This window comes from Psammomys obesus, unplaced genomic scaffold, assembly GCF_907164565.1.
Source record: "Psammomys obesus unplaced genomic scaffold, mPsaObe1.curated_primary_1811, whole genome shotgun sequence".
NCBI lineage: Eukaryota > Metazoa > Chordata > Mammalia > Rodentia > Muridae > Psammomys > Psammomys obesus.
This window is the reverse complement of record NW_026585895.1, coordinates 9,635,196-9,654,222: the sequence shown is the minus strand read 5'-3', so window position 1 is coordinate 9,654,222 and position 19,027 is coordinate 9,635,196. Positions and strand designations below refer to the sequence as shown.

General features: G+C 42.9%; 1 non-coding gene across 1 annotated transcript; it reads left to right on the top strand.

The window, feature by feature from the left end:
* Nucleotides 1–597: 597 nt before the first annotated feature.
* LOC129671847 (small nucleolar RNA SNORA17) lies at nt 598–728 on the top strand. The gene has a single exon (XR_008719434.1). It is a non-coding gene; the product is annotated as a small nucleolar RNA SNORA17 (small nucleolar RNA).
* The last annotated feature ends 18,299 nt before the right edge of the window (nt 729–19,027 follow it).

Genomic DNA, 19,027 nt, shown 5'->3' with positions numbered 1-19,027 from the left:
CTCCATTTATGTTCTGCCATCTCTGGCACACTTGCTTTTCATCATTAACCTCGGACGCCATGCTTCTACTCCTCACACCTTCAATGCCAGTTAGTTCAAATATTTAAATATTTAAAATAAATGTGGATTTTTCAGAGAAGGGATAGCTCTCAGAATCTCCCAGCAGACTATTCCTTACATGTTGTTGACGTAAAAGGGTGATGTTGCTATGTGTGGACACAACGGGGCTTCAAGCTGCTTTGATCACTTTAGTGGAAGGTAGCATAAAAGTAAATGGTACAGATGAGGGTGGGCACCCGATTGCTTTCTCAGGGAAAAATGCCCTGGCTATGTCTAATTTCTTTTCAATTTCATTGCAATGAGTCACTGATTCTCGCGACAAACATCCTCTCTTTGCTTTTTGGAGGGGAACTGAGTTTGTTCCTTCATTTATTTAACTACTCAACCATCATATATTTATTAAGCATCTAGCAGATGTTCTTAAAGTTTTATTTTTTTTTTATATATCATGGGCTCCCTCAGCAACCAGATGAAACCTATAAATGCTTTTTTTCAGAAAACCTTTACTTAGAACAGTCAATATAATGCACAAAACTACCTTCCCTAGAAGCACTACAGGTGTGACTTCCGTGTCACGTGTGCATCAGTAGATGGCAGAGAGGCTAGAGGTGATGTCTATGCCCAGTGTTCTGACTTACGAACATCTGGATGATTAGAAGCCTAACATTTCCTAAAACAGAGAGCCTAGGATGACCACCAGGCTGGTGCAGCTCAGGCCCCGAAGGCTCCTAGGACCAAGACTAAAAGAATGTCTTCTGGGACTGAGGGCCCCAGGTGGGAGTGAGCTCAAGACAGATGACCCTCGAGTGAGGCCACTCAGGCAGGCTGGGTGAGGAGCGATCCTGGGATGACCGCCAGATCAGAGGCATGGGGCCTGGATAGGTTACTGAGATGACTGCCAGCTGGGTGCCACGCAAGACTGGGGGTGGAAGCAGACAACGCCCAAGTTGACCCCTGCCCAGCACCATAATGCACAAGTGGGTCGTAACACTGCTGAGACCACTCTTGAGGTGACACTAGACACTCCGAAACCCTGGGCACCTCTAAGTGGGAACAAATAAGTAGAGGAGAAATGGAAAAGAAAGAGAAACAGAAGAATTTTACCTCAATGAAGAAAAGCAGAACTGGAGACTCTAGGGTAGTGAGGAACAGCCTGATGTGAGCAGCTGGTGATGTCGCCTGATGGAGTCCTGGCCTGTGCTGCCACCAGGATCTACATCTGGGTCCATGGCCCTGAAGCAGCAAGGAGTCTGTTATCACCGGAGGCCTGGGCTGCTGCCTGAGGACATGTTGATGTCTGAGGGCTGTACAGAAATACCCCACCCCTCACCTGGGCACTGTGGGAGAGATGGCCCTGGGGGTATGAAAGCAGGAGAGGTGACCCCACCCCAAGGCAGCATTCAGGAGAGCAGGCACTGCATCTTGCCTGGTCAGCACAATACAGATGGCCCCAGATGTGAGGGTGCTATTGAAACAGCTCTGAGTGCAAAAGCTTGGGAAAGCCAGCCCTGTCTCTTGTCTGCAATGAAGTTTTACTAGTGATGTAGAGATCCCCTTCCCTCTCTTTTGTCCTTGCTTCCAATGGCAGGCAGAAGAGTTGGCCCCAGTCAAGGTCTATAAAAACAGGAGAGCTAGCCCTGTCTCTCACCTGCCAAACACAGCTCTAATTTTCCTCTGCCTTGGCTTAGGGGTGGTTCCAAACTTCTATCTCTAGCTATAAAAGTCAAGCTTTGACTGTACTTGTGAAAGCAAGACCTGTAGATGAGGATGAAGATTGGGTGTTGAGGCCCCATCCAAGTGATAGGCTGAGCTGTTATAGGTGAGAATTAACATTTACTATTGATATATCTTCTGGTAAAGCTTTTGTTAATCCTAAAGAGCTATATAACCAAATCACCACACAGAGACTGGATTTATTTAGTTAACCTAGAACACAATGCTGGGCAATAGTTACTCCCTCCTAAACCTCCAAACTCTCATAATTTCCTAACATTTAGATTTTACCCTTTATACTTGCTTTTGTGAAATCTTGGGTCTGGTTCATTCTTCACGTAGTTCCAAGATCTCCTCCCAGCTTGGCTCTCCTTGCTCTCCTCCCACTCATTTCCTCCCCTCTGGCTCCTCCCATTGCTCAACATTGTGGCTGGTTGCTTTATTTTGGCCTGTTTACACAAAGTTGAGACAGGATGCTTAGAATAAGTATCACAGTGCAATATCCAGATTGAAATCAGAGAGTGGGGGTGGGAGAGAAATCAGCATTTGAATGAATAAGGGTAAGGTGTATGCATTCCAAAAGAGCATTATACCAACCCTGAGAACAGGCTCTTGTCTCCAGATCTGCCACAGAGACCCAGGGCCTTCATCTGACGTCATCATGCTTCATAGAGCCACTCATTGGCTGTTGTCTCAGGCCTTGGTTTCCTATACAGGTATAAAAGCCCCCATTTTAGGTTTCCAGGGTTTTCTTCTATTAAGAATGCCCATGGACAATCTCCACTATTCACAAGGATGCATTATCTCTATAGATACTCATCTGTCTGTCTCCCAGTGCTCAGGGGATAATATGAGGATGGTAGTCACATGGGGGCAGACGATCTGGACACCCAAGAAAAAGAAACTTCTAGCTAGAATGTGGAAGCTGAAAAGGAAGCTCAGAGCATAGCTAGGTCTCCTAAAGAGACCCATACATAACTGCATTGCTTAGGATAAACTTGATCATGCCAATTGTCAACTGTGGTCCTGATGTGGATGCTAACTGCTATAACTTCTCTGAACCCAGAATCCTTATCTTTAAGACGAATGCTGTAGAATATCCTCATTGAAAGTCTAGGCTAAGCATAAAATCTATGATTTTGAGTGTGACCAGGTTCTTTTCCTGTACCAGTCTAATTTTCTCACTTAAAATATATAATGTAGCCCTTCATTTCTATGAGAGATTGACAGATAGCTGAAATTTCAAAATTGATCTGTTTTTGGTCACGTGAACTTTTTTTTAATGGCTGCCCTATGATTCATGAGCCAATTTACTGTACAAATCTCAGCTGATGTGAGTGAATTATTCACATTTCCCGAGTCAGTTAAAACATCTTAGATTTAATGTTCTGCATTGAAAATAAAAAATTAGCGAATACAAATACTTTATCTATTTTGGAGTATGATTGAGAACTTTGCACAGTGAACAAAGTGTTTGTGATAAAACACTTTGGGTAAAATTCATAGAGCCTGCCAATCTTTGTTCCTGGAGCTAAGTAGTGTCATTTTGAACCATAGGAAAATCCTGATGTCTGCAGTCTCCTGATTTGGCTGAATTAGAGTCTCAGCCCATCAGTTAACTCCACTATGTCTGACTCATCATTCCAAAGACGGGAGATAACCCACCCGACAGCCAGATAAAGAAAAATAAAGTTTGCAAAGCATTTACAATATCTACAGGGTGATTTGAAGAGACAAAGATAATAATCCACTTGGATTATTCTTTGGTGACATACAGGATTGGCCTGGTGACATAATTTATAGGCCCTTTTCTTTGTTCACAGGGTGCTCACAGTATCTGTTATTGTGGTTCTCTGGAACTGTATTAATCGTCAAGCCTAGATTTTGAACAGGAAATCAAGCAAGGCCAGATTCTCTGGATAAACCACACAGGACATTCATGTTTAAAAGAAAGAAAAGATGTGGGAGGTTCTTTTAAAACAAAACTACCCTTCACCAGTTTTGTTCAAGAATCTTTGCAGATGGGTTTTGGAAATGGGTTTCTAGATGTTACCAGGGCAATGTATATACTTTAATTACATAAGAAGGGATCATATAGAAAAATCCAGGCACATGAGTAAGGATTCAATAGTATGAAACTCATTGAGTAAAAAGTACAAAATTGCTATAAGTTCTTAATTAGACTCTGACAGGAGAATTTGCCTTTGCCAGAAGCAAGAAATCCAACTGTCTTACAGTAGGATCTTTTGCCTTCAAATAGCACAGAAGACCACGTGTGTCTTAGAATTCTCTTTTCAAGAACTACATCTTTTACTTGTCTGCAGCATTAATAAAACATTCTCCAGGGTTATAATTCATGTTGTGCAGAGCTCATTTCTTTTATTGTTGTTTATTCCAAAATATGTCCTAAGCATTAAACTTTCATGGATTTTATTTTTGATCCCTTTAAGTTTAATTGGAGTGGAAGAGGACTTCCATTTGAGGATTTGGTATTAAAAAAAAAAAAAGCATTGGTCTCTAAACTGAGAGGTTTAATGGAATATTAGATATGATGAATCATAGCAAGTATCTGTGTTTGTTAGCTTTTACAGAGCACATTAAAGTGTTCATTAATAAAGTCACAGCATACTGCCTGGAGCAGGGTCCCAAAGGTTAACGGCTTGATGCAGGCTGGTATTCTGTAGTCTTATGGTTTGTCGGGGGGTGGGGGGAAACGAAATGCAAAAGAAATGTTTTGTTTCCTTTCTCAAATTCCAGGACTTTCTTTGTCCCTTCCTCTTTCTAATTTTTATGTTCAGATATCCCTGAGAAATCTCTAACACTGAGCTGCAAGGTTGACTACCTAGGCTTGCTGGCCACAGGAGGACCTGGAAGGCGGTGGACTCACTAAGTCAGTCAGCTTCAGCCGCTGCTCCAGGATGTGGGAACTACTAGGAGTCACCTTTTTGGGAAACAAACAAACAAACAATTGGTGACTTAAGAAGTAACATTAATCTCTGACTTTTCTTTCCTTCTAGGGCATGTTTTAGAAGACAAAATGAAGAAGTATTTGCAACGTGTAAGTGGGGATTATATTATAATGTCATCTGTCTGGAGCGTATTTGGTAGGTATTGGTGGACTGATTGGATAGTCAATGGGCTAATGGCTCAAAATGGTGTATACCAGGCTCATGTATTACATTCAGTTTACCCCTGGAGAAGTTATTTTCCTCTTTGTCATACTGTGTGTGTGGTATGTGCTCATAAGGGTGAGAACAGCCACTCAGGCAATGTGGAGGCCAGAGGTGGATGGCGGGGGATGTTCTTCATCGCTTATCTCTCCTTGTTCTCTTGTGACGGGGTCTCTCGCGCAAACTTGTCCGGCTAGAGAACTCCGCACTGAAATCAGCCTATTTCTGCACCCCAGAACTGGGATTACAGGTGTGCAACCCACAGATAGTTTTTTTGCATGGGTGCTGGAGGTCTGAACTCAGGACTTCATGCTTTCTCGGCAAGTGCTTTACTGACAGCGATCCTTCTCCCCATCCTACCACGGAGAATGTCTATGCCAAAGGTTTACTGTATGTGTCAGAAAGAACATGAAAGTGACCCTGGCTAGGACTGTGAAGACGCTTCCAGCGACTGTCAGATTGGTCAGTCCCTTAATAGTAAACGCAGGCTCTCCAGATGCCTCACTGCAATCCATGGCATCTCTGTGCCTTTCAGAAGAAACTCTTTGATCAAATCAATTGTGAGAATAAATTTTTCATCAAAGAGACCTGCTCAGTGCCTTGAGTCTCTTGGGAATTGTTAGTGAGAGAAATGACTCCTATTGGTTTTATGTGAGAGACAAATCAAAGCTTTTCCACGAGGTTACCGAGCTAAGCTGCCGCTGTTTAGCCACCTCTAGAGCAAGTGGAGGCTGCTCCCTGGGCCGGGGGACAGTTCCCACATTAGTCACCGTGGAGAGAAAAAGAAAAGTTCATATAAAAGAGGCCGCCAAGAGTTATATGACTGCAATTGTTTCCAGGTTGAAACAACTTTGTACCTGTTTATTATTGTCAGTTTCTTGTTATATTGTTCTTTCGGAATCAATAAAAGCTAACCTCCCTCTACGGCTTTCCGGCGAAGCTCTGTTGGAAGGATGTGTGATACTGGAAACCTGACTGACGAACACAGAAGGAGGCACAACTAATGATGGCAGGTGAAATTAAACCTGTTTTTTGTTTTGTTTTGTTTCTTTTTAGTAACCTACTCTATTACAGAGAATACATGGGGGGAAACGGTGCTTTTATTTTGTATTTTTCTTCACGTGAGGGATAATTTATTTTTCTCCAGAAGAAAAATATAAAACAGACACATGTAGCAAATGTATTTTTGCTGAAGAAGGCCTATTTTCAGAAGATTCCTTAGTCTCGACTTTTCAACACTTCTGGAAGGTTCCAGATGCCCACCGTGGTCATGTGAGATTTAAGGGATCTTACTTGTTAGTGGTTTTAATAAATTAAAAAAGGATAGTGATTAAAAGAAGCTGTACATTTCCCGACCTCTCTGAGTATTCCACATATCTGGAAACTCAAAGCTAACATCCGCAAGTAAGGAAACATTCAACATTTGTCTTCCTGAGTCTGGCTTTCTTGCTTAGGATGACTGTGTTGAGGGTTGGGGTTGAAGGAGGGGAGACAGAATGCAATGATATGAAGGCTTAAAGGACAATGGTGGAACAGGGAGGGTTAAATTGGGGTGACGGGAGAGAGGACAAGGTAGAGAAGGGAATCTAGAAAGGGATAAATTATTTTATCTTTATTATTTTTTAATTTAAAAAATTTTATTCATTTTACATCCCTGTTGTAGCTCCATCTCCCTTTCCCTCCGATAGATAGATAGATAGATAGATAGATAGATAGATATGGTATAGATAGATATGCATACACATACAAAAAGAGTTAAAATGGAGTTACGCTATACATACAAAGAAAAAGCCCAGTGCTGGGAATGAATTACCTGTTTCAGAGTTGTTGGCCAATGAGAGCTCATAGACCCTCCAATATTTCAGGCTCTTGCCAGTGCTATTGGTTCCCCTCCAAAATCTGACAGCAAGGCCCTACTGCTGAAAACCTTACATGCATGAGTCATAGAACATGGAGATACCAAGCTGGTACTAACTGAGAAGCTTCATCTTTAGTGGCTAGATTTCATGGTGCTGGAGGCTGCTATGCATGCTACCGGAGAAGAAAAGTAATTGTCACTGACCCAGCTGTGAATTCAATAAACTACAGTAAGAACTGATCTGGCAAGACATGCCCACTGATGTAATAATGGTACAAAGTAGGAGTAACCAACCATTTCCTGATTGCATTTAAGTCCAACTCCTGACATTTCATTATACCAATGGATGGATGCATCTCTCAAGCCTCATCAAAGACCCTTCTACTTGTACTAGATAGTAATTAACAGAGAGACTATCAGTAAAGGTGCAACAAAGAGACTGCAGCTATTCAGCTTCAAATGGGATGTTTACATCACGACCCATCCTTCCAAGGCTCAGGGACCATTGTGGAAATGGGGCAGAAAGGTATAAGAGGCCAACACGGTGAATGACTGTAAGAAAACAGTGTCTTCTGAACTTGCAGTGACTGAGCCAGGCATAAGACAGTGAAAGCTCAGGACAGACCGAATCCTAACACAGAGAGGGAGGTGGACATGGAATCTTACCTGTAGCTGAGGGGCTAATGGCAAAAGAGAGCTGACAGGAGAGAAGTGGTTAGTCTTCTAGAGTCTAGCCCCTGGTAAATCAACCATGCTTTAATGGAAGGCTACATCTAAGAATAAAGGTGCAGGAAAAATTGAACTTTATGGGTTTAATTTTTTTAAAGAGGACACAGAGTTGAGTTGGGGAGGTGAGGAGGATGGACCTGGGAGGAGTTGGAAAAAGGAGGTGAATATGATCAAAATATAAGATCATCCTGAGTGAGGTATCCCAGAAGCAGAAAGACACACAGTATATACTCACTTACGAGTGGATATTTGGCATATAATATAGGCAAAACATATTAAAATCTGTACACCTAAAGAAGCTAAGCAAGAAGGAGGACCCTGGGTAAGATGATCAATCCTCACTCAGAAAGGCAAACAGAACGGACATTGGAAAAAGGAGAAAACAAGGAAGAGGACAGAAACCTCCCACAGAGGGCCTTTGAAAGACTGCCCAGCAAAATATCAAGACAGATGCTGATACTCATACCCAAACTTTGAGCAGAGTGCAGGGAATCTTATGAAAGAAGGGGGAGATAGAAAGACCTAGAAGGGACAGGAACTCTACAAGGAGAGCAACAGAACCAAAATGTCTGGGCACAGGGGTCTTTTCTGAGACTGATACTCCAACCAAGGACCATGAATGGAGATAACCTAGAACCCCTGCACAGATGTAGTCAGATGTAGTCCATGGCAGCTCAGTATCTAAGCTGGTTCCTTAGTAAGGGGAACAAGGACTATCTTTGACATGAACTCAGTGGCTGGCTCTTTGATCACCTCCCCCTGATGGGGGAGCAGCCTTACCAGGCCACAGAAGAAGACAATGCAACCAGTCCTGATGAGACCTGATAGGCTAGGGTCAGATGGAGGTGGTGGAGGACCTTCCCTCTCAGAGGACTTGGAGAAGGTCATGGGAGTCAATGAGAGAGGGAGGATAGGATTGGTAAGGGATGAGGGAGGGGACTACAGGGGAATACAAAGTGAGCAAACTGTAATTTATTAAAAAATAAATAAACTTAAAAAATTTAAAAAAGAAATTCTCAAAGAACTAATCTTTAAAAACGTAGCAGGGCATTTATTTGCATTTCTGCCTTCTCTGTACATTCTGCATCATTCATTCCTATCTAGTTATGGCAAGATGCTATTAGAGTATACTATTATATTATTAACTGTCTACTGTTTATTGCTGGGTCCAGAGATAACTCTTATCAGCTTTAGGGGTTGGAGCTGGTAAATGTTTAACAATCTGCCCTGAGGGTTCAGAGTAGAAGTGTTTGCCAATGCCCAAGGTGTAAATTTATCCCCACAGTGGCTATTCTGAGTCTTCAAATCTTCTATGCAGAAGGAGGAAGGAGAGATATGTGTGTCTGGGTCATGCCAGCCAGCTGTGCTAGCATCATAGATCCTGTTTACATGAAGGGATTATGATTCTAGGATTATTTAACAGATTGGAGAAGAACATTGTTGACATTTTGAAATGTATTTTACCTAAAAGCTATGAAAATAATTGTCTCCAAAACTGGACATATTACTCACAGGTAGGAGCCAATACGTTCAGGTTGTATTGAAGTACTGTAAGAAATCAGTTCTGGTGCACTTCTTTTTCTCAAAGTTCATCTTTGAAGGCAGAATGATGATCCTGTGAGATGGCTCAATGCCAAATCTGAGGACCTGAATTCAATCCCCAAAACCTACATGTTAGAAGAAAAGAAATGATTCCAAAAAGCTGTCTATGACTTCTATATGCCCAGCGCGCACACACACACAGACACACACACAAACACACACACACTAAATGTAGAAGAAATTAAAAAAAAATGTTCTAGAAAAAAAACTCTACAGTAGAAAAAATTATAATAGTGAATACTTATTATTGTCCTTATTTATTGGACTTTGATGAATAAAATTTGTATATAGCTAGAGTATAAAATGTGATATTTGATGTATGGATCGTGACATAATCACCACTATCAAACTAATTAACATATCCATAACCCCTCTCTCTCTCTCTCTCTCTTTCTGTGTGCATACTGAGAATGCTTGAGATTCACTCTTAGCAAATTTCGTATCTGATAAGCTATCCTCAGCATGCATGGCTAATATATCATGTCCCTAGTAGTTATTTGCTTCACAGCTGAAGGTCTGTATCCTTTGACCAGCATCTCCTCCACCCTTAGCAGCCAACTCTTTAGCCCCTCATAACCACTCTCCCACTCTCTTGCTCTGAGTTTGAGGGCTTTTTAGACATTCCACATAGAGCTGAGGTCCTGTGGTGTTGGTCTCTCCGTGTCTGCCTTGGTTAACTTAGCATAATGCCCTTCAGGCTCATTCATGCTGTTATCTGTGGTAGCCTAGTCTCCCTTTCTAAAGCTGCACAAGGATCACGGTAAATTATAATAGTCAATCTCTGTTTAATTAAAAAAAAATGTTTGGCATCAAGGTTTCTGTAGGACAAGGCCGCTTTGAGGACTCAGTCACGGGGTTAATAATAAAAACTAAGGGCAGTGGAATCTCTACATCTTTCATAAAGGAAAATGTAGGCGGGGGGGGGGGATCCGTCCTGTAAAGCTGCCCCTGCCTCTGTCCTGCGCTACTCATGGCTTCGCGAGTGGGGCTGTTCAGGAAGAGCGCCTGCAGCGCCTGCAGAACCAGCACCCCCGTTAAAACAGACTGGGTTTATAAGTTGCAGGAAGCCAAAAGTACGACCACGTGGACCAGAACCTGTTAAGTATCATGTCGCTCTTTCTCCCCTTTCTTCCCATCTTAGGTCCCATCTCCAATATGTGTGCCATTCGGGGTCGCCCCGGTGATCCCGGTCTTTCTGGTACGCAGCTGTGCAGAGACTTGACCTTGAAGGACAGATGGCATCAGGAGGAATAGTTTCAGCCTTGTGCTACCCAGGGCTCAGTCTGTGATATTTCTATCTATAGAGAGCAAAAGGCTTTCACTGTGAGCTGCTTTCTGGCGCGTGTCTAAAAGCCAAGCCAAATTCATTAAAGGAGCAGGCAGAGACCTGTTTATGGGGCTCCCTGAAGACTTAGATAAGAATTGATGAGGATAGATGGCCAGAGAAATAGATTTTTAAAACTTTCATATCTTCTCCTGTAAAAAAAAGGAGGAGGGGAATATAATATTTATTTCTTCAGGTTAATTTTCCATCATTCTGGTACATATTAAGTGATGCATTCTCTTTAAAGAGCGACTTTAAATAAAATGTAGTTAGTTGAATTTGACATTCTTTTCTGAATTGAATAATGTGTGTGTGTGTGTGTGTGTGTGTGTGTGTGTGTGTGTGTGTGTGTGTGTTTTCCTTCTAGCATCTCATGGTAAAATTTAATGCCACCAGGACATAGAGTACCTTGCAATTTCTTTTTTCCTTCTTTGACCAGAATACTTTAGCAAACCCATCCCCCCCCCCATGTTACCCAGACTCTTTGAAGCATTATCTGATTTCAGTGATGAGGTTTAACCACCTCTTTGGGAAACTTGAAATAACTCTACAAGCCTCTCAATCCAGTGCTTCATCCTCTTGTCTGTCCACTCAGGGCCTCCCGACCCATCACAGTCTGCAAAGCACAGGGCCAATTGCTGAAATGTAGTGGCTGATCTGATCACACAGAAGTTGTATACTTGGATGAAAAAGAAAAGAAAGCAATGGTCAACATGGCTCACATCTCAGTACATTCTTTACTTTATCCTCACAAAAATCTGGAGGAGATGGGTCATATTCTCACCATCATCCCTGTTTTCCAGGTAAGGAAGCCGAGGAGCAGGGAACCCATGGAAATGTTGCAAGGACACAAAATCAATCCTTGCAGATGCAAACTTGGGTGCTCTTTTAGAAGAGTTCACGTTTTTATCCACTATGCCATGCTTCACAAAGCAGTCTCAGAATTCATTTTGACAGCTATATTCAAGACACACACACACACACACACACACACACACACACACACACACACACACCTATGTAGCAGGATTAGTGTGGAAAGAACACTAGGCGAAGGGCCATAAGAAGTATTCCAAAGTAGTTCTTTCTCTAGTTAATTATGCAAACAGAGAGCATTTGGGCTTCTCTGAAAAAAAAAAATAGGCAAAATCTCATCATGATATAAAGTTTTGCATCTTGTTTATTTCATATAGTTGCCACAGATCTAGGGAATTGCCAGTCATACAGTGCCATTAGGATCGATACTGAGCACGGGTTCCAGTTCAGACACTGAGGCGGATGTAAGCTCCCTGCAGGTCTTCCTGAGATACGAGACAGAGTCAGGTCCGTCACCCTGCTGCAGCCGCATTTCCTGGCCCGCAAAGCACAGACTGCAAAAAGCCACCCTCAGAGGGCGGTGAGCCATGGAAGAGCAGAGCGCTGCCGCTGCTCAGTGCAGCACACAGTCTGCTCTCCGCTCCATCCACTGAGCTACCGCCTTCCTCCCATTCCATAGACGGGTAAACTGAGGTCCAGTGCAATCTCATAACATGCCCAGGGACAACTGTCTTGCTCACGGTACAGTCTGTATTCTAACCCAGGTAGATAGCGGTCCACAGACAGCCCTTTTCTCCCAGGACAGAGAAGGCACTCTTGTGTCTGAGCAAGCTCTCCATCCCACAGTTACTCTCCACCTCCTCACAGGTTAGTAGCCACAGGATTAAACTGGCACCCACAGGAGATTCCTCCCTACTGTCCCAGACTCACAATCTCTTGTAGGACCTGCCTTCATTCTGGCCAGTGCCGTACTCATGCTCATACTCTGCTCCACCACCAAGCTTTGCTTTCTTTTCCTGAAAACCAAAGGAGAAAGAGATACAGGAACATCAAGGCTTCCAGGCTTAAGAGCTGTTCACTCCTCAACCCTGTCTCTCTTCTCACTGCTAAGCTTGGTTTATCAAAAAAACCGACTTTTGGTTTAGTGTCAGATAGTGAGAACTGAAGTTAAACTAAGCTACTGTTAGTGAGAATGGCCTTAACACACGCTGAAACTCACTCATGCCAAGTGATTTTTGACAAACAACATACGGAGTGTGGACAGACAGAAATCGCTGTGTGTCATTAGGATCCATTAAGACGCGAGAAGATTGGTACCCTGGTTTCAGTGTATGTCAGGTGCAGACTTATTTTCCGTAGACTTCAGAACTGTTTAGTGTTTGGAGTAGGAGGTGCTCTCTAAAAAGGAATACGATCCTACCTGTGACCCCAGTAATTCCGCCAGATGCTCTAAAACTGCCTTGTCTTTTTAGTAAAGCTACAATTTTGGAAATTTTAGAATAGTCGACTTTCGTTGTTGCTGCTGTTTTGTTTTTGTTTTTGTTTTGAGATTAGGTTCTTACTTCACTGCCAGGTGGATCTCAAACTTGTGACCCCCCCTTCCTTTGCCCCAGCCTGCCGAATGCTGGCATTTCAGACCCGTGCCAGCCTAGGAACTAGAATCTATGAACTTTGATACTTACCTCTTTCCTCAAAGCTCCCAAGGGTCCCGCATCACTTCTTAACTGACTGTAATGGACATACAGCACCCACCCGTTCAGTCCCCCTTTGGCTGTGAACACTTACAATAGAAATGGCCACTTGGCGTCCCCATGTGACCTCTTTTGCATAAACTCTTCATTTCTGGATTTTAACATTGTGCAGAGCTTAGTGAGAGCGCGTGGGGCGGCGCTCTGTGGTACAGCGAGCCTGAGTCCTCATGGTTCCCACTGCTGTCTCTTCATCCCTGACATCTCTGGATCAGAGCCACATTCTGCATGATGCTAAGCCTGCGTCCGTCCAAGGTCAGCACCCAGGCTCTCCTTCAGGACCTTCGTGATTTATCACTAACAGAAGCTCTGCCTTTAACTCACTGTTAGTGGGTCTTTCTGGCACCATTACCATGGCAAGATCCTTTGCATGGTTAACGATCCCCACCTGGACTGCAGCATTTTGCATTCAAAGCCCAGCTTTTGTCTTGTGGTGCTTCCTGGAGGTGGCCAAATAACATTTATAAATTGGTAAATTTGCCATGTTAAACACATGGTAAAATATGGCAGTTGTTTCCTTTGCCGTTGAGAATGTAAGAAAATGTACGATGATACCAGATAATACCATTTGATTTGCACTTGTAGGTGAGAACCCCAAATCCTTCATTACGACACTAAATCTGATTTTTGTTTGTGAGCAGCATGAACGCTGACCTCTGCCCTTTGAATGATCTTTCTGTCTCCCAGAAAGTTCATGAAAAGGTCATGGAGCTGCAGACTTCCTCTCTGAGTGTATGGACGTGTCTTTGCTATTGATCTCGGAAAAGACCATTCAGTTGCTTTGCCCACTTTATTTTATTTATTTTTTGTTTTAATGGAAACCTGATCTGTAATCATAGCATTTTCTATCCAAATTCACACCTGAGTAAGCACATAAATCTGTGTATGTTATTTAATCCTGGACAGAACCCCCAATTAAATACATCTCTTGAACCCTTCACAAAGCAAAAGATGGCACTTTCTGGTCACAAGTTCAAAGCAGGAGAGAGGGGAAAAAATGGCCTAATAGCTGGAAATAAAAACATCAGTGAATTTTTCTTATGGATTCCTTCATGTCAAATTCATATCATGAGTGACTCCGAGTTTTCCCTTTAGATCATCTTGGCATGATGGAGGAGCAAAAATAAAAATGATTTCTAGTACATTCTTGAGGTGATTCCTTCTTTTGATGCCGCCTGTCACTGTAAAAGGGGTTATGAATCTCCGGAAGCCCGTTCTGCTGTCAGCAGCATTGGCCTGGGTTTTCAAATCAGTCTGCTGCAACTGGTCCGGCCCGAAGGCTTTAAATCTCCACTGGAAAACTATTGCCATTTACGGAGCACGAGGAGTGTACGGGAATGGTGAAAAATGCGCTGGCGTCATACTTAGACTGATTGTGTGGGGAGGGGTATAAAAACACCTCTCAAGACGGTAAGCAATACGTATATTCATATCTGGCGCTATTTATCTTGTAGATATACAGTGCTCGAAGTTCTCGGCCGCTGGCTGTTAGGCCCACAGCACTGAGAAGGAAAGATCCCTAGCTTTGTCACTGCCGTATATCACCGCAGCTGTGCCCTTTGATTACACTGGGGCGCCACCAGTCATTAATAACAGCGAAAGCTTTTTGTCTGGCAAATGCATCGCTGTACAAGGCCTCTTTTTTTTTTTTTTTTTTTAACACCTAGGCATCTTGATGGGGTAGCAGAGGTGAATTAAAGAGGAGTCTTGTTTACTCTACAGCCACGCTTGTGAAAATAGAGGTGGCCTTTCCAGAACTGTTGACAAAACAGGTTCCCCCGCCCCCTTGCCTTAGAAGCCTGAAACATTTTCATATCTTGTCTTTGCTCAAGGGAGTCCTGTCATAAGTCCTGCTCAGACAATCAGAGTACAATATTATTATGGTTTCAGTTCCATCACCGTCACACTTCTTTGGCTACCAGTGAGTTACAAAGAATTCAGAACTCAAGAGGACAATTATTATGTAGGCATGGAAACCCAGGTATGGCCAGCGCTGAAGGTGTCTTGAGGGCAAAAGGTAAACGAGAGGACAGTGTTTCCCAGTGAAGAGAAACAACATGGTCCATTGCAATGCATCTTGGTGTTTTGCAGGTGCTCTTAGTCACGTTTCTATTGCTGTGACAAAACACTATGGTCAAGGCACACATTTAAAAAAAAAAGCTTTTTAATTAAGATTATGGTTTCAGAGGGTTAGAGTCCATGATGGCAGAGAGAAGGCACGTTGGCAGGCCCAGCTGGAGGATCACATATTGATTTACAAGCAGGAGGCCGAGAGACAGAGCTACAGGTAGCCCTTTAAAGGGTAAGCTGTTATGACCACATGCTGTCCATTTTACCTTTCAGTTCCGTCACTTCTAGACTCTGCTAGCAACCAGTATCCCTTGCCGAGGCTCCAATCAGAGCTTCCAGAATTGTTTTATTGATTCAACTGCAGCTTCCCTTACCCTCAGAGCTATTGCAAGTAGGCTTTCACAACTCCTTAGTTAGGTTCAATGTTCCCCCACCAATATCTAAAACAGAGAACCAAGAAGAGAATAGAATGGTACAAGGCAAGTCACAGCCGTTGCTTAGAAGAGGGCTGTCACTTGAAATTCCTTCAGTTGTGTTGGTGTGTGCATTCGCTGCTCCACATAACGTGCTTCCTCTGTAGGTCCTCACCTTCAAAGTGTTGTGAACATTCTGGTTTATATATGTAAACATGGTTTGGTTTTAATCCCAGGTGTGGGATATGGGATTCAAATTGTCCACAGCAGCAAACTATTTACCTCATTTGAGCTCTGAGAGGGACTCTTTGCCAGCTGCTGATAGTTTAAATCTGAGGACTCAGACAGGTAATAAAGACCAGAGTGTGGAGAGAGAAAGTGGCCTCCACGGAAAAAAAAGGCTCCTGTGCCCACCCCCTGACCCCCGCCGCTCCTGATTGCCATTGATGCAGTTTAATGAGAAGAAGTTGGGAGATATCCTGAAAGGAAATTGGACTTTCCACAACGAACCCGGTGACCCTAACCAGCAGTAAGTAGTTAAAGAGAACTCTGACGCCTGTCCCCACTAACCTCCTTTCTCTCCTACCCAATAATGGGGTGTTAGAAGGGATTGGGGTAGAGAAGGGAGGAAGATATTTAAGAAACTCAAATAAAATAGTTTTAAAATATATAGTGTCAAGGAAAACTGGGTTTCTAATGCCATAGTGGAGACAGCAGGGTACAGAGAAATGAATATACTATTTCAGGATATGAGCAAAAGGTTTACTGTGGCTGCTGCCGCTGGGTTCTCTCTCTCTTTGATCCCAGAAGGGATTTTCTGAGTTTGCTTGTCTTCCAGCATTCTGATTTCAAGAAGGTTGTAAGAATGGTTGAACAATTGGAAAAGTTGCGAGTAAATATGCAGGGATTTGAGAAACAAACAAACAAAATGGATGAAATAAGAAAATCAGAAGGCTCACTCCTTTCAGAAAGGATTGCAGAGTTGGCAGTTCAACTAGAAAATTTGCCAGTAGAGGTTGAAACACTTGGAAAGCAAAAAGCATCACTGGTAAAGGGAGAACACCTGGTCACTGAGAGCCGGGGTTTCAAGCAATCGCCACCCTGCCTGCTCTCTGCACACTTGGCGTCAAGTTCCCACAGCCTCTGGGCAGGCTGGGGAGCCAGAGGAGCAGCCTTAGGTTAAGAGATCACCACCACTAACTTTCCCAACAGCCACCAAAAGCCTTAGATATCAAAATGCTGAGTGCTTCAATTGTGGTCAATTCGGTCACTTGAAAAGAAGTTATGACCAAACCTTTAAAAGCCTCAGAGCTCAAAATGGCCAGTTCATTAAATCTGAGAAATACGGTAAGTTCTGCCAGAGACGTGACTGAGCCATTTCTGGTAGCACTGGGTTCTTCGCAAGAATGTCTAAGTTTCTTGGAGTTTGTAAACGGTGTGATAGAAGGGGTCATTTGACTGCTAGTGCCCCCCCCTGCTCCTGATTGTTGGGGATATGCTGAAAGGAAGATTGGACTTGCCCTAAGGAACCTGATGACTCTAACCAGCAGGAAGTAGCTCAGAGAAACTATGCCACAACTATAACACAGCTCACCTTTAGTAATCCATTGTTTCCAAAGTAGAAGATGCTTCTAGGCTATTTAGGTTAAAATAGGTTCATGCTAAAACAGGTATGATGATGTTATGCTCTTTCAGATCTCTATTCAGTTTACCTAACTAGGTTCTAAGAAAGTCTCAGATAGGTGCCAGTATATTTTACTACCCATTGAATACTTGCTAAGTTTCTGATTTTCATTTTTGTCTTCTTTTATATAATGAACAAATAGTCAAAGCTCACAGGATCTCATGTAGCCCAGGCTGGCCTCCAACTCAATATATGGCTGAGATTGACCTTGAACTCCTTATCTTCATGACTCTGCCTCCCAAGTTCTGTGATCACAGGAATGTGTTAGCATGTGAGCTCAAGGCTCTTGAAAAGAAGATGAAGTGGATTTTACATTGTTTTGTTAGTATTTGCTTTCATTGTATTCGTTTTAAGGTAAACAGTGCTAACTCCCTACTGATGCTTATCATACAAAGTTTATTTTAAAGTAATTTGGAGAGGACCAGCGAGATGACTCAGTGGTAAAGCCACCTGCCTCAAAAGCCTGGTGACCTGAGTTTGATTTATTTCAAATGTGCCCCACCCTTGCATTGTGCACACATACATGAAAAAGTCAAGGTAGGGGAAAGGACATGATCAAAATATAAAATAATGAGAGGAAAAGAAGCAGTAAATTTAAACAAAAGTATTGAGAAATTTGAGAAGTTCCCAGGCACGCCCCCAAAATGTAACTGATGTGGAAATTGCTACAGTTGAGTAAAAACTGCTAAGCACATTTTTGAACTACCATGGAAGTGGCCATCTTGAAATACAAGTCAAGTCCCCATTCTACTTCTCTACGAAATGCCTCACCAGAGTTCTGTCTGTAGGCTCTGAGGCCTGTCTTTCCCCAGCCTATCTTTTACAGTCTCACCTTTGTGCCTGTTCTGTCCCTTCTAATGAGTGGAAGGCTCCTGAGTTGCCCTCAGCCAGGCCTTGCTCTTAGCTCTCCTGTAGCCCCTTATTCATATTATGGAGGTGCCATTTGTTGCAAGAACCTCTACATTGTTGCCTTGACCAATAGGGCTGGGATTGATTTCAAAGACACTAGGTTTGGAAGCTGGGAAAACTGGGCAGTAAACTGATACTGTCTAGAAGAGGCCACATTGGTTTTCTGAAGCTGGGGTTCATGGCAATGCTCTTCTTTCTGGAGAGAGGCATTGTGTACAAGTCTCATTTGACACCAGTGCTGGGTCAGTGACTGAGGCTCAGCGTGCTAGTCATAGCTACGGGGGGAAGAGAAAGAGAAGGAGGAATGGTAGTGGCAGGGCAGATACTACAATGAAGGAGAAGAAATCTGCTCTGCAAAGGTCATTGTCCCATACCACCTGAGATAACAGTTATTCTCTTTCCCCCCAAGAGGAACAGCTCTGGATGCTTGAAACCAGTTTCAGGAAAATGGAGGATCACGTCTGGTTGTTTACTTTCTGTCTCTAAGGTGCTCCCTCATACTTGATCAAGATGACAAAGTCTCCAAGTACACATTCTTTAAAGGAGTTTGAAATATTTAAACTTAACTAGAAGAACAGTTACTGTTTTATTTACAATATTGGTATTGGAAACCTTGGGAATAATTGAGAAACCATAGTAATGAACTATGAATTGTGCACTTACTACATCGTGAGATAGGAGTATGGTGGGTCCTCTGACCTCAAGAAACCCACAGTCTAGCAGGAATCACACTTACACCCACAATGAGGCAAGGCAGTATAACATAACTTGAGAATATGGACCCTAGACAGTAATGTGCCTGTAAACATTTAATAACTGCTTGTATTGGATGCAGTGGCAGATGTACCTACTTGTAGCTCCTACCTATCTCCATGGTGTAAATACTCTCACTATTCTTTCAAGCCATGGTAACATCATTTCAAGAAATATT